Source organism: Acomys minous (genome assembly GCF_964271855.1).
Source record: "Acomys minous genome assembly, chromosome: 2".
NCBI lineage: Eukaryota > Metazoa > Chordata > Mammalia > Rodentia > Muridae > Acomys > Acomys minous.
In genome coordinates this window covers 83,447,223-83,463,451 of record NC_140484.1, presented here as the reverse complement: position 1 = coordinate 83,463,451, position 16,229 = coordinate 83,447,223, and the positions used below count along the sequence as shown (strand labels likewise).

Genomic DNA, 16,229 nt, shown 5'->3' with positions numbered 1-16,229 from the left:
AAGAGCTCATTCTTTGAGAAAATCAACAAGACAGACAAATCCTTAGCCAAACTGACTAAGAGGGAAAGAGAGAGTACCCAAATTAACAAAATCAGAAATGAAAAGGGAGACATCACAATAGATACTGAGGACTTCCAAAGAATCATTAGGCCTATCTGTGTGTTTATCATTGAATCCATTTTCATCTTCAGCTCTTGAACTGATTATTTGATTTCTTTCATCTGATTGTTTGTATATTCCTGAGTTACTTCCATTGCCTCTTTATAGGTCTTCAGAGCTTGAACCATTATATTGATTTCTTTCATCTGGTTGTTTGCATTTTCCTGAAAAATTTCCAGTTCCACTCTATGTGCTTCTTTTATGTCTCTCACCTGTTTGGCTGCGTCTTCCTGCATGTGATTATGAATTTTATTTGTTTTCTCCATTATCATCCTCATTACTATGGATTTGAGGTCATTTTCTTGAATTTCTGTTGTATTTGAGTTCTCTGGGGTTTTTTTGGGGGGGATAGGTGGAAACTGGAGACACCATTTTTTTTTTTTGCGTATGCTTTTACACTGTCCTTTAGATATCTTGCTGTCTTTGTTTTTGTTGGGTAGTTTCCAGAGTTGGATGGAGGGAGTCTGATGATAGATTCACTTGTTTTCTCACAATTTCCGTAGGCTGGAAGCTCTGATGCTTCACTGGTGTGGATGGCAGGAGGTTAGTCCTGTCGTTTTGGACTCTCACAGCCAGTGATCCTCAGCTCCCCTTTGCTGTGGGTCCTGCAATTGTTCTGGGTCTCTGAATGAGTGTTGGGTCAGGTCAAGGAATCCACAGCCTTCTGGGTCCCCTGTCAAGTCCAGCCAGGGACACTGGGCCTGAAACACGTGCTGATCTGAGCTTGATTCTCAGGGCCTGAACCGTCTGCCAATCTCAGCTAGGGATTCTGGGCCCAACATACACACAGGGTCCATCCAGAATTTTTGGACTGGTACTGTGCACCAAGCTCAGCTAGGGGCTTTTGGTCCAAAGTGCGTGCTGTGGTCAGTTATTGACTCAGGGACTGAACCATATGCCAAGCTCAGCCAGAAATTCTGGATTCAAACTGCACACTGTGTCCAACCAGAGTCCTAAAGTCGGAACTGTGCCAAAAGCTCAGCTAGAGTCTCTGGGCTCAATTTGGCTGCCAAGCACAGTTAGAGACTCTGGCCCCAAACTGCACGCCGAGCTCCACCCGAGTCACTGGGGCAGACTTGTGCACCGAGCTCTGCCAGGGACTCTGGACTCACACTGCACGCTGAGTTCAGCCCAGGACTCTGGGCCTAAACTGCATAGATAGTCCAGCCAGAGTCTTAGGGCCACTGAGCCTGTGCACACAGCTCAGCTAGAGTCTCTGGGCCCAATCTGCCCAGCAAGTCCAACTAGGTCCTTTGGGCTGAATATGTGTGCTGACCTCAGCCCGTGTCAGCACCCCAGAACTGCCTGCTGAGCTTAGCTAGTGTCTTGGGCAGAACTGCTTGCTCAGTGCTCCGCCCAGCCTGCGCCACAGCAGGAGTACTGCAGCTGCTATGCTGAGCTAGCTCCACTGTTGGAACTGAGTGCTCTGCCCAGCCTGTGTCACAGCAGGCAAACTGTGGCTGCACTGAGCTAGTGCCTCAGGCAGAATTGCTTGCTGAGCTGAGCCAGTGTCTCCATGGCACTGCACACTGAGCTGAACCCGAGACTCTGGGACTGAACTCTCCACCGAGTCCAGTTTGGGTCCCCAGGCACCATGCAACCCAAATCCTGCCCAGAGTCCCCTCTCCCGCAGCAACTCCCGCTGACTACCACACCAATCTCCTCCACCAGAAGGCTCTGAGCTGCAAACCTCAGCCACCGCCACTGCTGACACTGGTGCCGCTGGTGCCATTGGTGCTGCTGCTGCCTCTGCTGCTGCTGCTCCCATCCAAGAAAATCCGTGCTCCTCCTGTGTGCAGGGGCATGCAGGTCCTCTGCACCCTGGTACCTCTGAACTGTGGAGCACTCCTGCTGCTGTGGTGTGGGGACCTTGGTGTTCCTGGCTCAGAAAACTGTGCAGTTCCCTGAATTGTTCACTGGAGCTTCCAAACACGGTCCACACTGCTCACCGCCATCTTGGTTCCCCCCCACCCCCCGTTATTATTCTTATACATGTCTTTGCATCCAATTCCTTGATCATTCTCTCCAAAGGACTCTACCAGATCATGCAATCTTTTGGGTTGAACTCTTTCTTCAGTGATGTTGAGTGCAAACTTTAATTGTATTTTTACAGACTTGGAAAGAGTATGTCCATCAGTCTCATTTCTCTCTTGAGTGTTTTTTAGGCAATCACCATCAGCCCAAGGAACTTGTGCTGTAAGAAATGTAAAGTCAAAATTACTACAAAGTTCGTGGGCCTCCTCATTTGTCTCTGCTGGATACTGCACATGGTATTAAATAAAATTTTCCCTGTATATGCTTCTACTAAGAGAAATAGACACAAAAATAGGACACAAAAAAGACATTTTGAAATCTGTCACTCTCAAGGCCATGATATAATTGTAGATTCACTATACACAGCATTTTGTGTGTTTCCTGAAGTCCTATTATCTCTGCTCATTGTATGTTCCAGCACCTTCATGACTGTCATACTTTATGGACAGAAAAAGAGAGTTCAACACATTCTCAGCACACATGCTTCCCCCAGAATTTCTCCTGAAAACAGAGCCACACAGAACATCTTTGTTCTGGTTTGCACCTTTGTAGTTTTTCATACTATTTCTTCCATTTTAAATGGCTATACTGCTCTTTCACATGATCCCATTTGGTGGGCGATGAATATCACATCCATCATTTCCAACATTAAGCCCATTTGTGATGAGTCATGATTTCACTATTTCCAGATTCTCCTCTACATGGATAAGAAATATAAAAATATTATAATCTTGTAATAAGATTGTAAATTATTCCTTTTATTGATGAAGATCTAATATTTGGATAATTTGTGTCATTCACAACATTAGTGTAATAGTGCGACAATATATGAGGAGATTTTGTCAAATTAATTATCATTTTACAGCAGAATAATGCTCTACTTTTCTTTATAGCTAGATCATGGATATCTGTAGGTTCTCAGTGAAATAAACTATGCCAAATATAGTCTACATTTCCTTGAGTGGGTCCACAATTTGTGATTCATTTTCCTACAATTTATTCAATGGAATTGTCAGGCCAATGTTTTTTCACAATGTTTGTGGCTATGTTACTTCTTCCTACATAGAGGGTGTAGGAACATCCAGCAGTAAGAAAGCTAAAAAATACAGATACAGTTTGTTCCCAGCTAGCAGGCAGTTGGGAATGTTATAAGGGGTCAGGTCTCCAAGCTGCTTATTTATTCCGCAGGTCTTCTTGGGATGGCTGGGGTATATTTATCTGCTCTGTGACCCAGCTAGTCTAGGCCAGCAAGCAGCTGGGGGGTCTGACATAGCTCAGCACTCAGAGGTACTTGGGTGCCTTGTACTCTTTTCTCATGAGGTAGCTAATGTGGATGTTGTACTGTGCTGGTACTAAGCTCTGTGTGCTCATTCTCTATCCAGGATCCAGCAAGCCATTGATGGGGGATGGGGGTGGAGGGAGTGAAAGCCAGGAGCTGCAAGTATATACCACAGATTTTTTTCTGTCCGGGGGTCCAGCAAGTAGTAGTAGCAGTGAGGACCTGAAGCTACAGGGATTTTCCTCAGCCCTTCCCAAGATGGTGCCTAATGAGGGGTGTTCCCAGGGATTTTTCCATGGGTTAGCTGAGTGTCCAGGGTTGGACCCACCCATGTCCCACACAATTTGATCCCTCTCACCTTAAAATCAGAAACACTGGTGTTTCATAGTTCTCAGTTTGGTCTTTAGGTCACTGTGCTGTCTTGTATTTCCTGGTAATCAGATGCAGTGTCTGATCAGTGCTGCCATCTTGGAAATCCCCTAATTGCTTTTTTTTCTATCCCTGACCCAGAGCATATTTTGTTCGGAGTGGTTAGGTTTCCATAAATTGTAGGTTTTCTTTTCTTTCTGTTGTTTTTGAATTCCTGCCTAAATCTATGGTGCTCTGATAAGATGTAAGGAGTTATTATGATCTTCATGTATCTGTTGAAGTTTGCTTTGTGACTAAGTATATGATCAATTTTTGGAGAACGTTCCATTGGGTGTTGAGCAGAAGATAATTATTTTGTATATGGGTGAAATGTTGTGGAGATACCTATTAGCTCCATTTGATTAATAGTGTCTATTATATTCATTATTCCTCCATTTACTTTCTGTCTATTGGTCAGAGTGGGGTGTTGAAGTTTCCCACTCTGAATGTGTGCAGTTTGAAGTGTCATCTAAATGGAGGGCAATAGGACTTGTGTCCCACTACTAGCTCAGCTATGCTGGGTTCACTGTCTTTGCTGGCCTGGCTGTTTTTCAGCTTGGTAGGCCAAGCAGGTGGTGGAAAGCAGGAAGAAATGTCTCTGAGCAGAGAGTTGTTCCAGTGCCCCAATGGCCTCCTTGGCACAGACAACAATAGGACTTGGATACTATGACTAGCTCATCTCCCCTGAACTCACTGTTTCTGCTAGCCTCACAGTTTTTACCCAGATGAGACATATACCTGAGGAGCAGGCAGAAAAGTCTCTGAGCAGAGAGCTGCTCTGGTACCCCCCAGGCCTCCTTGGAATGGAGTACAATGGGGCTTTGATCTCATGCCCAACTCACCTCCCCTTGTTTCCCTGTCTCTGCTGGTGTCCCCCAGTAGGCCTGGCAGCTGGGGAGCAGGTGAAAAGATTTCCAAGCAGAGAGCTTACTTGGTGCCTCAAGGTTCTTTTCAGGGCTGAGGAGAATGAGAATTTGGTTCCCTTGAATAGTTAAGCTCAACTGGGCTCACCATCTATTCTGGGCTGACTCTTTCTGACCCAGGTGAGCCAGCTTCCTGGGCATAAGGCTAAAAATATTTCTGATCCAAGATCTTCTCTAATGTTAGGTTTCCTTGAGATGGTGGACATTGGGACTTGGATCATGGGGCTAGCTTAACTCTGCTTGGTTCAATGTCTCTGCTGGGCTGCCTAATTCTGACTGAAGTAGGCCAGGCAATTGGGGAGCAGGCAATAAGCTTACCAAGCAGAGAGCTGCTCCAGTGCCCAATGGGCCTTTTTGTGGCAGAGGAAAATTGGAATTGTGTCATGAGACTAGCTCAGCTTTTCTGGGTTTGCTGTCTCTGTTGGGCTATACATTTCTGACCCATGTGGACAAGGAAGGTAGGGAGCAGCCAGAAAAATCTCGGAGCAGGAAGCTAGTCAAGTCCCCTAAGGATGTGCGTGGGGAGAAAGACAATGGGACTTGGTTCCTGTGTCCAGTTCAGCTCCACTAGGTTCATTGTTTCTGCTGGTCTCATTGTTTCTGACTGGGATGAGGCAAGGCATTTGAGAAGCAGGCAGAAAGATGTGCAAGTAGAGAGCTGCTCTTGTCCCAACATGCCTCTTTGGAATGGAGGACAACAGGGTTTTGATCCCATGCCCAGCTCACTTCCTTTTTGTTTACTGTTTCTGCTGGCTCACTGTGTGTGACCATAGGTGGCCAGGCAACTGGGGAGTAAGTGGAAAGATCTCTGAGAAGAGTGCTGTTCCTGTGCCCTCTGGGTCTCCTCTGTATGGAGGAAAATAGGATCTGTGTCCTGGTACTAGCTCAGATTTCTGTCTTTGCTGTCTTTGCTGGGGTGAATGTTTCTGTGCCAGTTGGGGCAGACAGCTGGAGAATATGCAGAATGTTCTCCTACAAGAGCTGCTGGAGTGCCCCCACATACCTTCTAACGGTAGAAGACAATGGAACTTTGATTCCTACCCCAAATCACTTCCACTTGGGTCACTGCCTCTGCTGGGTCACTATTTGAGATCCCAGCATGGCAGGCAGCAGAAGAGTTGGTGTGGAAAAAGTCTCTGAGAAGATAGCTGCTCCTTTGTCCTCCAGACCTTCTTGGGGCAGAGAACAATGAGCTGAACTCCTCTGGGTATACTGTCTTTGCTGTGCTGGCTGTTTCTGGCCAAGGTGGCCCAGGCAGCTGAGAATCAGGCAGGCAGTTCTCCAGTAGTGAGCTTCTCTAGTGCCTTATGGGCCTTTTTGAGTCAGAGGACAATGGGATTTCTGTCATGCCACTAGCTCAGCTCTGCTGGCTTCACTGTCTCTTCTCAGATGGCTGTTTATGACTCAGGTGGTCTACGCAGCTGGAGAAGTGGCAAAGAGATTACTGAGCTGCAAACTGCTATAGTGCCCTACAGGTTTCCATAAGATAATGGACAATTGGACTTGGGTCTCAAGCCTAGCTCAGCTCCCTTGGGTTCACTGTCCAGGTGGTTCAGGGAGCTGGGGAGCATGTGGAAAAATCTCCATGGAGATAGCTGCTCTGGTGCTCCAAAGGCCTCCTTGGGCTGAGGACAATGGGACTTGGGACCTGTCACTAGCTCAGCTTCACTGGGTCTATTGTCTCTGTTTGTGACCGTGGTAGGCTGGGAAGCTGGATATCAGGCAGAAAGAGCTCCATTCAGAAAGATGCTTTGCTGCTCCACAGCCTTCCTTTGGATGGAGGACAATGGGGCTTTGATACTACATCCAACTCACCTCCCTTGTGTTCGCTGTCTCTGCTAGCTCACTGTTTGTGACACAAGGAGGCTGTCAAGCTGTGGATCAGGCAGAAAGATCTCTTAGCAAAGAGTTTCTCTGGTGCCCCACACACCTCTTCAAGTCGAGTAAAATTGGGCTTGTTTCCTGAGACTACCTCTGCTCTGCTGCGTTCATTGTTTCTCCTGGGCTGGCTGCTTCTGACTGGGAGGCAGGCAGAAAGTTCTCTGAGTAGAAAGCTGCTCCATTGCCTCACAGACCTCTTTGGGCCAGAGTACAATGGTACTGGGGTCCTGCAACTAGCTCAACTCAGCTGGGTTTTATGTCTCTGGTGTGCTGGCTTTTTCTGACCCAAGTGTCCAAGGCAGCTGGGGTGCAGTTAGACAAAGTTCTGGGCAGAAAGCTTCTCTCCTGCACCATGGGCCTTTTCCAGTCAGAGACCAATGGGTCTTGTGTCCAGAGACTATCTCAGCTCTGTTGGATTCACTGCTGGCATGGCTTTTTCTGAGGCAGATTGTCCAGGCAACTGTGGTGCATTTGGAAAGATATTAGAGCAGAGAGCTGCTCCTGTGCCCCAACATACCTCCTTGGGGTAGAGCAAATTGACCTTGAGTACTGTGAATAGCTGAGCTCTACTGGGTTCACTCATGGCTGGGCTCGATATTTTCCCTCAGCTTAGAAGCAGGCAGTAAGTTCTCCAAGCAGAGAACTACTCTGGTGTTCCAAATCCTCATTTGGATGGAGGAAAATAGGGCTTCAATCCTGCACCAAACTCATCTCCCCTGGGTTCACTGTCTCTGCTGGCTCATTGTACCCCAGTACGCTGAATAGTTGTAGATCAGGGGGAAAGATCTCTAAGACCAGAGCTTCTCTGGAGCACCCCACATCTCCTGGCAGAGGACAATGGGAATTCAGTCATGTGACTAGCTCAGTACTGCTTGGTTGACTGTCTCTGCTGGGCTGGCTGTTTCTGACATGTGGTCCTGGCATCTGGGGAGCAGTTAGAGAGATCTCCAAGCAAAGAGAATGTCCAGTACCCTAAAGGCCTCTTTAGGGCACAGGACATACAGCTTTGTCTTTGGGCCTGCTCAACTCCTCTGAGTTCAATGTCTCTGCTTGGCTCACTATTTCTGAGACAGGTAGGCCAGGCAGCTGGGAAGCAGACAGAAAGGTCTCTGACTGGAGACCTGCTCTGTGGCCCCACATGCCTCCTTGAGATGGACAAAAATGGGGCTTTGATCCAGTGCCCAGTTCACCTCTCCTTGTTTCACTCTCTGCTGAATCACTGTTTGTGTCCTCAGTAGGCTAGGCCCCTACAGAGCAGTTGGAAGGATCTCTGAGGCAAGAGATGCTCTAGTGCAAGACAGGTTCCTGGAGCTGGTGGAAAAGGGAACTTTCATCTTAAGACTATCTCATCTCTGCTGGGTTCACTCTCTCTGATGGGCTTGCTGTTTCTGACCCATGTTGGCCAAGCATCTGTGGATCAGGCAGAAAGATCTCCTAGCAGAGAGCTGCCCCAATGTTCCACAGACCTCCTTGGCACTAAGGACAGTGAGACTCAGGTCCCATGACTAGCTCAGCTCCCTTGGGTTTACTGTCTCTACTCAGATGACAGTTTCTACTCAAGATGGCCTGGCCAGTTGGAGAGCAGGCAGAAAGATCTCTGAGTCAAGAGCAGCTCTATTGCTGAACAGGTCTTCTTGAGATGGTGAACAATGGAAGTTGAGGCCATACCTAGCTCATTTACACTGGGTTTACTCTCTTTGCAGATCTTAGTGTTTCTGACCCATTTGGGCCAGCTAGCTGATAAGCAAGCAGAAATATCTCTGAGTAGACAGCTTCTTAGGCATCATTCAGGCCTTTTTGAGATGAATAATAGTGGGTCTTTGATCCCCTGCCCAACTCACCTATGCTAGGTTCACTGTCTCTGGGATGCTTTTTTTTAAAATCAGAGGTGATAGGTATAGTAACTTGCGTGTAGAGAAGACATGTGTATTTGCTATTCATATATAATGTTGGTCTAGTACATTGGTGATAGTAGATTTTTTCCTTAAGATTCATGACCTAATTATTTACAGCTAATTGTTTAGGTTTCTAATGCCAGGCATAGTGACTATTCTGCTAAGTGAGCCTTAAGTACAATGATGTGGCTATTGCTTATGAAAAGTTATGATTGCCTCAATAGCACCCTTAGGGATTCATTGGTTGGATTATGGATTCAATATGGATCATTGTTTTGGTACTCATTTTGGGTGGTACTGTTTTTTTTTTCTCTGACACAGGGCATGTATAGCAATTTCTGGTACTAAGAAAGTTAGTCCTCAAATAGGAAGCATTCAGGAAAAATATATGTCTTCAGAAAGAGGTAAATACTTTCCACTCTTGGAGGCAATCAAGAGCAACAGAAATAATCTATGAATTTTTAATAGTTTTTGGATTACTCTGAATAAAAAAATATAAAAGTTGTTTCTTTTTACATCTGTTACTCAGGTTAGTTAGATAACATATGAACATATCTATAGGCATTATATGGAATTTTAGGAAAATAAAATATATGATTCTGCACTGCATTTCCAAACATAATTAATGATATTTCCTACCAACTTTCCCTTTCTTTTATTGACCTCTCTTCCAAATTGAAAACACAAAAGTCCTCCTGAGCATTTTTCCCACTTCCCCCTTTATTACCTGTTTTTCTTGCTGCTCTCCTCTATATCACTCCTTTAGTTGCCCTACTACATTGTGCTTTTTAAGTTCCTTGGGTTTTGTTCTTATTTTATGTTAAAAATTTGAGATCTGAATATTTGTAGCTAGATGCCTCACCTAAGAAAAGATATACATTTATCTTTTTAAGTCTCACCCAATATAATATTTGCTAGGTCCATACATTTCTCTGAAATTCTCAAGATTATATTTCTCATAACAACTCAATGGTCCATCTTGCATATATACAAGTTTTCATTTTCCATTTATAAGTTGACACATATTTATATTGTTCCTTGTTTTTAGATATTGAGAATAGGGTGACAGGGACAGTGAACTTGGCTAAGCAAGCGTAAGTAGAGTAGGATAGAAGTTAGAGTCATTTGTGAATATATAGAGGGTGATACAGGTGTGGTGAATGGGCAATGTTTGGGAGCACTCCATGTTATTTTCTATATAGGTTGGATCAGTTAGCAATGCCACAGACAGTGAATGGGCCATCCCTTTTTTCTGCATCTGCTTTGGCATTTGTTTTGAGTTGTTTCTGTTTGTATACTTGTGTTTGTTGTTTCTTACATTCTGATTAAAGTAAGTTGAAATATCAAAGTTGATTTGATTAGAATTTCCTTAACTATTGTTTGATGATCATTTTTTTGAGATAGTCATTAGTCCTGTATTTTAGAAGATCTCTCTGTTTAGGTCCCAGGCTTATAGTTGAAAGTGCCATGAACATTTTGACTGTTTGCTTTAGAATTTCAGCATATATTTTGACTATGAATTACCTGTCAGACAAATACATTGTCAAGGTTCTCTCCCACTCTGTAGGCTTCCTTTTTCATTCAGTTGATTCTTTGGGTATTAAGAACCTTTTAAGTTTCATGAAATTCCACAGGTTATTCTTAATTCCTGGACAAATGGGATCATCTATAGGTCTGTATCAACACCTATACACATTCGATATAGCCTATGTTTTCTTCTAGCAGTTGCAATGTTTCAATTTGCACATTTAGGCCTTTGAGCTATTTTGGCTAAGATTCTATTAATATGGGTTGAGTTGTATCTAATGCCATGCTTCTCCATGTGAATATTCAGGTTCCCAACAGTATTTATTGAAGATAGTCTTTTCTATATTGTATGTTAATTGTAATTTCTGTCAATATTAGAGGGATGTACTTATGTGTAATCCTGTGTGGGTCTTCAATTTTGTTTCATTAGTCTATATGTTTTTTGTGCAAGTGTTATATACATATTATTGATATGACTCGTAATGTATTTTCATATATCAAACAATAAAACTGATTTTTCCACATTCCTAGATTCATATAAAGTTCCTTAGAGTTTTTGTATTTCTGTGAATAATAAGATGATTGTTTTCATTGGTTTTGAATTGAATGTATAAATAACTTTAAGTAGAATGCTCATTTTCAGAATATGTAGTCTACCAATTGTCATGCATTTGTATATCTTTTTATTTTCTAAGGTTTTTGCCAGTCTACTTTTCTCTACTGACATTAATAGTTTTTATAGTGGAATTCATTCACCTCCTTGCTTATAATTCTTCCTACATGTTTTATTTTTACAAGATTACTGTATGTGGTTATAAGTCTGTGCTTTCTTTATGCAATAGTTCGTTTCCTGTCTTCTAGAAAAGCTGTTTATTTTAAAAGGTTGATTCTGTATTGCAAAATCTGCTGAATTATCTAGAAGTTTTGTGGTTAAAATGACTATCTATTACATATAATATTATTTCTTCTGCAAAGAATAGTTCAAATTCTGTTTATAATGTTACCTATCTTTGAAGCTAAGGTATTGTAAATCATAGAAAGATTCCTTCTGTTTCTTAAATCATTTACCTATGATATTTCATTTATTAGATAACTGATTTCATCAGTATTTACAGTTGTTATGTAAATCTGTGGGCTGAATACAGTAAATTGTTATATAATTGCTATAGATTCTCTTGCTGTTGGTGTTCTTATTTATACTTTGTTTTTCAGCAACTATACCTTCATTTGATTTTTTTCTAGAGTCTCTCGGTTGTGTTTATTCTTCTGTTTGCTCTTAAAATGTGGTCTTTTCATGTCTTTGGTTTGGTGTGGTTAATAGAAACTCTTTTATTTTTTTAGTTCAGAGAAAGTTTTGCTTATACTTAAGTAATTTCAGATTTTTTTATTAGCTTGACAGACACCTACTTTAGGGGTAGTAATGCCCTTTTCCAAATTTTTAGCTTTCAAATTTCGATTGAAAAAAAACAATTGAGATGTAATATGAAGAAATTAATAAAATATATTTAAAAAAGGAAAAATAAAAATAAAGAAATCATCCATTATTCTGATGGATTTTTCCTATACTTGACAACTGTACTATTTGCAGCTTTAATTACTCTTGGTTTATTCCTCATATTATTTATAACATACTATGTGCACTTTCTTTTTTGGTCCTGTCTATGTGGTATAGTGTTTGCTTCTTAGATTAACAACAGTATTACTTGCCATACTTTGGGTAAAATTTTTTGTGATATTGTAGATGAATTACTGTGAAATTGAGCTGACATTATTATCTACTATCTACACATATAATTAAAATGTTCAAAAGTGTTGCAATGGCCCATATTTACTGTGTGGTCCAGTGCTATTCGACGTTTTTCATGTTCTTTGATTGTGTTGTTACTTCTCTTATTTTATTGTACAATACTGATCTCCTATTCTCTACTCCTTTCATTTACTTGTACAGCTATAGTTCAACCTTTAGAGTTTTCTTGTTGGAAATTTTGAGTTTTTCTATTATATTTTATTTCAGCTGGAGTTTTTTTATCAATACTCTTATCATTTTATTAATTGTGTCCTTAGTAACCTGAATTGACTTTAATGTATCATGAAGACTTATGTCTATGTGTTTTTGCACATCAGTTATGTGTTTATTTTCTTTATGTTCACTGCACTGTTTCTTTGTATTTTCTTTATACTCCTGAATTGTTTGGCAATGCTTATAATTGCTCTCTGAAGTTATGAATTATGGGTCTTTCTGTGTACTTACTGTTAAAAGATTTGTGTGTGTGTGTGTGTGTGTGTGTGTGTGTGTGTGTGTGTGTGAAATTGGCTTTTGGGGGGATTGAAATACTCTTGATATTGGATATTGCATTAATACCATGTCTATTTCTGTAATGAAAATCATGACAAAGCCACCTTGTATGTCTCCTGCTTGCAAGATTCTCTAGTATAACAATTGTACAAATCTCACAAGAATAACTAATGAATATCTGGTTGGACTTAAGACTTACTCTGTGAGATGGAACCCTTCCTTGATACTGCTCAAGTGACCAAGATGCTGAGGCTGGATATTACAGAAACCCAGGAAAAAAGAAAATATTACTGTCCTTCTAGTGTAATGTAGAATCCTTTAAAAAAGAAAAAGAAAGAAATGTTTATTTATGCCTAGCATTTCACGGTGAAAAGGATTTACTATGGCAAGGAACCATGGGTGCAGTCTTCAGATGTGGCAGCAAGTAAGGTGAGTGAGCTCATGCCTTTTAATTAACCTGGAAGCAATGATTTAATTGGGAATATAATGCATTCTTAAACATAAAATCCTTTTCTTGGTTATACTCTTTCTCAAAAAAGACATGATTGAAAACACAGCTTAGACATAAAGAGTGTTATAGTTATTGACATATAATCTTCTAGAATTAAGGCTGTGTTCAGAATTTCTATCTTTGTTGAATTTATTTTTTGTAAATTTTCTTATAATATTTACATATCTCCATTTTTAGCCAATCTGCATACAAAAAGGGAAATAGTTTCTGTTGCAGATAATGATGTTATCATTTTGCTTTACTGGCATGTTATTAACTATCCATGAATTTCTGACTGATTCTGCACTGCAGAGTACTCTGGAATGGTACAACACTGTGACCTTAAAATTTATTCCTTAATTTGTGTAAAAGAACCCAGGGAAGGCTGATGTCTAATTAAACCTATGCTTTACCAAGACTCTCACACAACTCACACAACTAATTCTGATGTTCCCAACAATTGCTTCTTTTTCATCCGTAAATGACAATGAAATAATAAATATCTCTCCAAACACTTAGTGTCCCTAGAAATTTGCAAGAATCACCAAATCATCTTTGGTGCTTAGCAACAGGAATAATAGCCTGTTCATGGCTCCCAAAGCACATGCTATCATTGCCAATGCAGCTGAGATGAAAAATGTCATTGTAAGGGAGGTGAGGTCATAGACGTATGAACATTTATTATGAGATGCTTTCCCTTCCCTTTTCCACAGTGATCACTGTCATGTGAAGAACTGCATGGCATTTATCTGAGCTCAACAGTCTGCATATGGAAAGAGTCAGGTAAAGATCTTTTTCTGACATGAAAGAAGAAAAAGCACTAAATATAGGGTATGTAAGTACAGAAGTCTAGACTATTTCTGGAGTACATACATGTTTTATTTATTTTTCATACTTCATAAGATTATATGTACTCATGCTTTCTTGTTAACTGACATTGAAAGTTCTTTTTTTTTTACTGAGAGTGTGACTAAACATGGGAGTTCACAAATACAGGCCTTAAACCCCATTGTTAACAGTTTTAGTTCTTTTGTTTCTGTTTGTTTGTGCATGTGTAGTTGAGACCACTCACACTGTGAGTTTAGGTGCACTCTTACTTGATTGCGCTTGTGGAGTCAGAGGACAACTTCAGTTGGTCTGTCTTAGATAAGTTCAATTTTGCTTCTCTTTGACAGACAATTTCTAACTTGCTGGAAACTCTTAATTATACTAGTCTGGCTCGTGAATTATCCCAAGTAACTTCATGTATTTGCCTTTGCACTGTTTATATGAAAATATATATTTTACCATGTCCTCTGTTGTTCTTATACATCTTATGTTTACTGTCATGTTTGTTATATTTTATGGATGCAGCCATTCATATTCCTTTGAAAAAAATCTCATAGAAAATTTCTTATTCTTCTTGCTTTTAAAATCTCTCTGCCATCTCCTTTGAAACAATCTGTGATCTTACATGCAAACTTTGTATTGTTTCAACTGGCATGCAGAATTCTAAGATTTTATTGGCTGTCGTTTTGTGTTAAAAATATTCATCAATGAAAAGACACACACAGACACACACACTCACACACAGAGAGACACAGACACACACACACACACACAGATCATATATATGTATATATATGTATATATATCATATATATGTATATATAAAGGATTTAAAGGAAAAGGAGTTATAGAAGAATTTCGAGGAAGGAAAGGGAAGGGAAAGTTATACAATAATGTTATGGTCACAAAAATAAAAGAAATTAAATTCTAATGACTATATGAACACTGACCAGTTCTTTATTTATTTGAGTTGTTAATTTAGGATATGACCTTATACCTAAAATACAAACAATTTAGCAACAGAACTCTGCACACCCCACTAACAACTTAATTTGTAATTCATGGTATTATTTTAAATGCTAGATTTCATGTGTCATAGCTCATTCTGAGTCTTCAACAAGTCACTTGAAAGTAATACTGTTTAATTTTTTTAGTTAGAAAGTATATTTTCTTGCCTGAGACATAAAAAATACGTATGATACAAAATAAATGTTGCATCTATGTTGCACTTATCAAATACAACTTAGTGGCTGTTTTGGTTGATTTAGATTGTATAAAGAACACTATTTTAATTGATGCCATGATGCGTCCTTTTCTTGGTAATGATAGTAATGTCATTGTCTAGTCAAACATTTATTCAAATTAAAAAGGGTCACGTGGTTAAGACTATACAGCGATTATTGTCATTTATGTTTGCAAGTTTCAATTAAATATTAGGAATGCTCTTGATAAAACCTTTAAAAGGAAGACATTGAACATGCTTAATTTAAATTGATGTAATGAATGTGTTCCCACTTTATGATGTAGTTATTAAGACAAACTGTCATTAGAAAGTGTAACAATAACTTAGAAAATCAAAAAACTAGTTAGAAAGTACTGATTATCTAACCATTTTGAACTTTGCCTTTGAAGACTTCATGATAAGAGTGAGATTTTTGACAATATGTTTATATCTATTCTTGTGAAAAAATTTTCAAACATGAGAACACCATCAATAAGTCACGAGATGCTTTCCTTACTCTCATCTTTACTAGGAGATGTTATATCCTAAGTCATCTTTCCATTACACTAATGTTACTGCATGATGATATCAAACAGTGGATCTCAAAAGAACATTATACATTCTTCCCATTTACACAGCATGGAATGTAAGTTTTGTTTTTTTTATTTGTATACGATTTTCTATTGCTTAGTCTTACCTATTTTCATTCTATTGTCATTTGGTAAGGCTTCATCACATGTTACATTTTCTGTGGCTTTCCTTCAATATCTGACTCTAAAAGAACAAGAATGCATGTATCATTAAGTAGGAAATTTTGCGAAATTTGATAAAAGCTCTTTCTCACTGTAATGTGTGCTAATTTTTAACATAAAGTCATTATTATAGTCTTCTAAACTTTAGAATGAATATTTATTGTATTTTCTTTAAAGACAACATATGTACAGAAGTTCATCCTGTGTTTTGAAGTGAGCATTACTTCAATTTGAACTCACTAGCTATTGTTTCTCACTGGATGGAGCACTCTTATTCTTCATACTTTTCTAGAAAATGTACTGGAAGTTATATCCATAAATAACTGCATCAATAGACTTCAATGATTTCCTTGTAAGTTATTAATGATGATAAATTATATTTTGAACAGATTCTGGATATGTTGTACACTATGAATTTCAATATTTGCATTTGATTCCTCCATACATACACTGGATCCTATAAACTTCAATACATGTTTTGTCTCAGAGACATGATTGTTACTGTAATTTAAAGTAAAAATTGTTGAATGACAGA

General features: G+C 39.8%; 1 pseudogene across 1 annotated transcript; it reads left to right on the top strand.

Annotated features, from left to right (window-relative positions):
* The first annotated feature begins 1,054 nt into the window (after positions 1–1,054).
* On the top strand, positions 1,055–2,922 carry LOC311609862 (vomeronasal type-1 receptor 4-like; annotated as a pseudogene). The gene is made up of 2 exons: positions 1,055–1,177; positions 2,082–2,922. The product of its transcript is annotated as a vomeronasal type-1 receptor 4-like (transcript).
* The last annotated feature ends 13,307 nt before the right edge of the window (positions 2,923–16,229 follow it).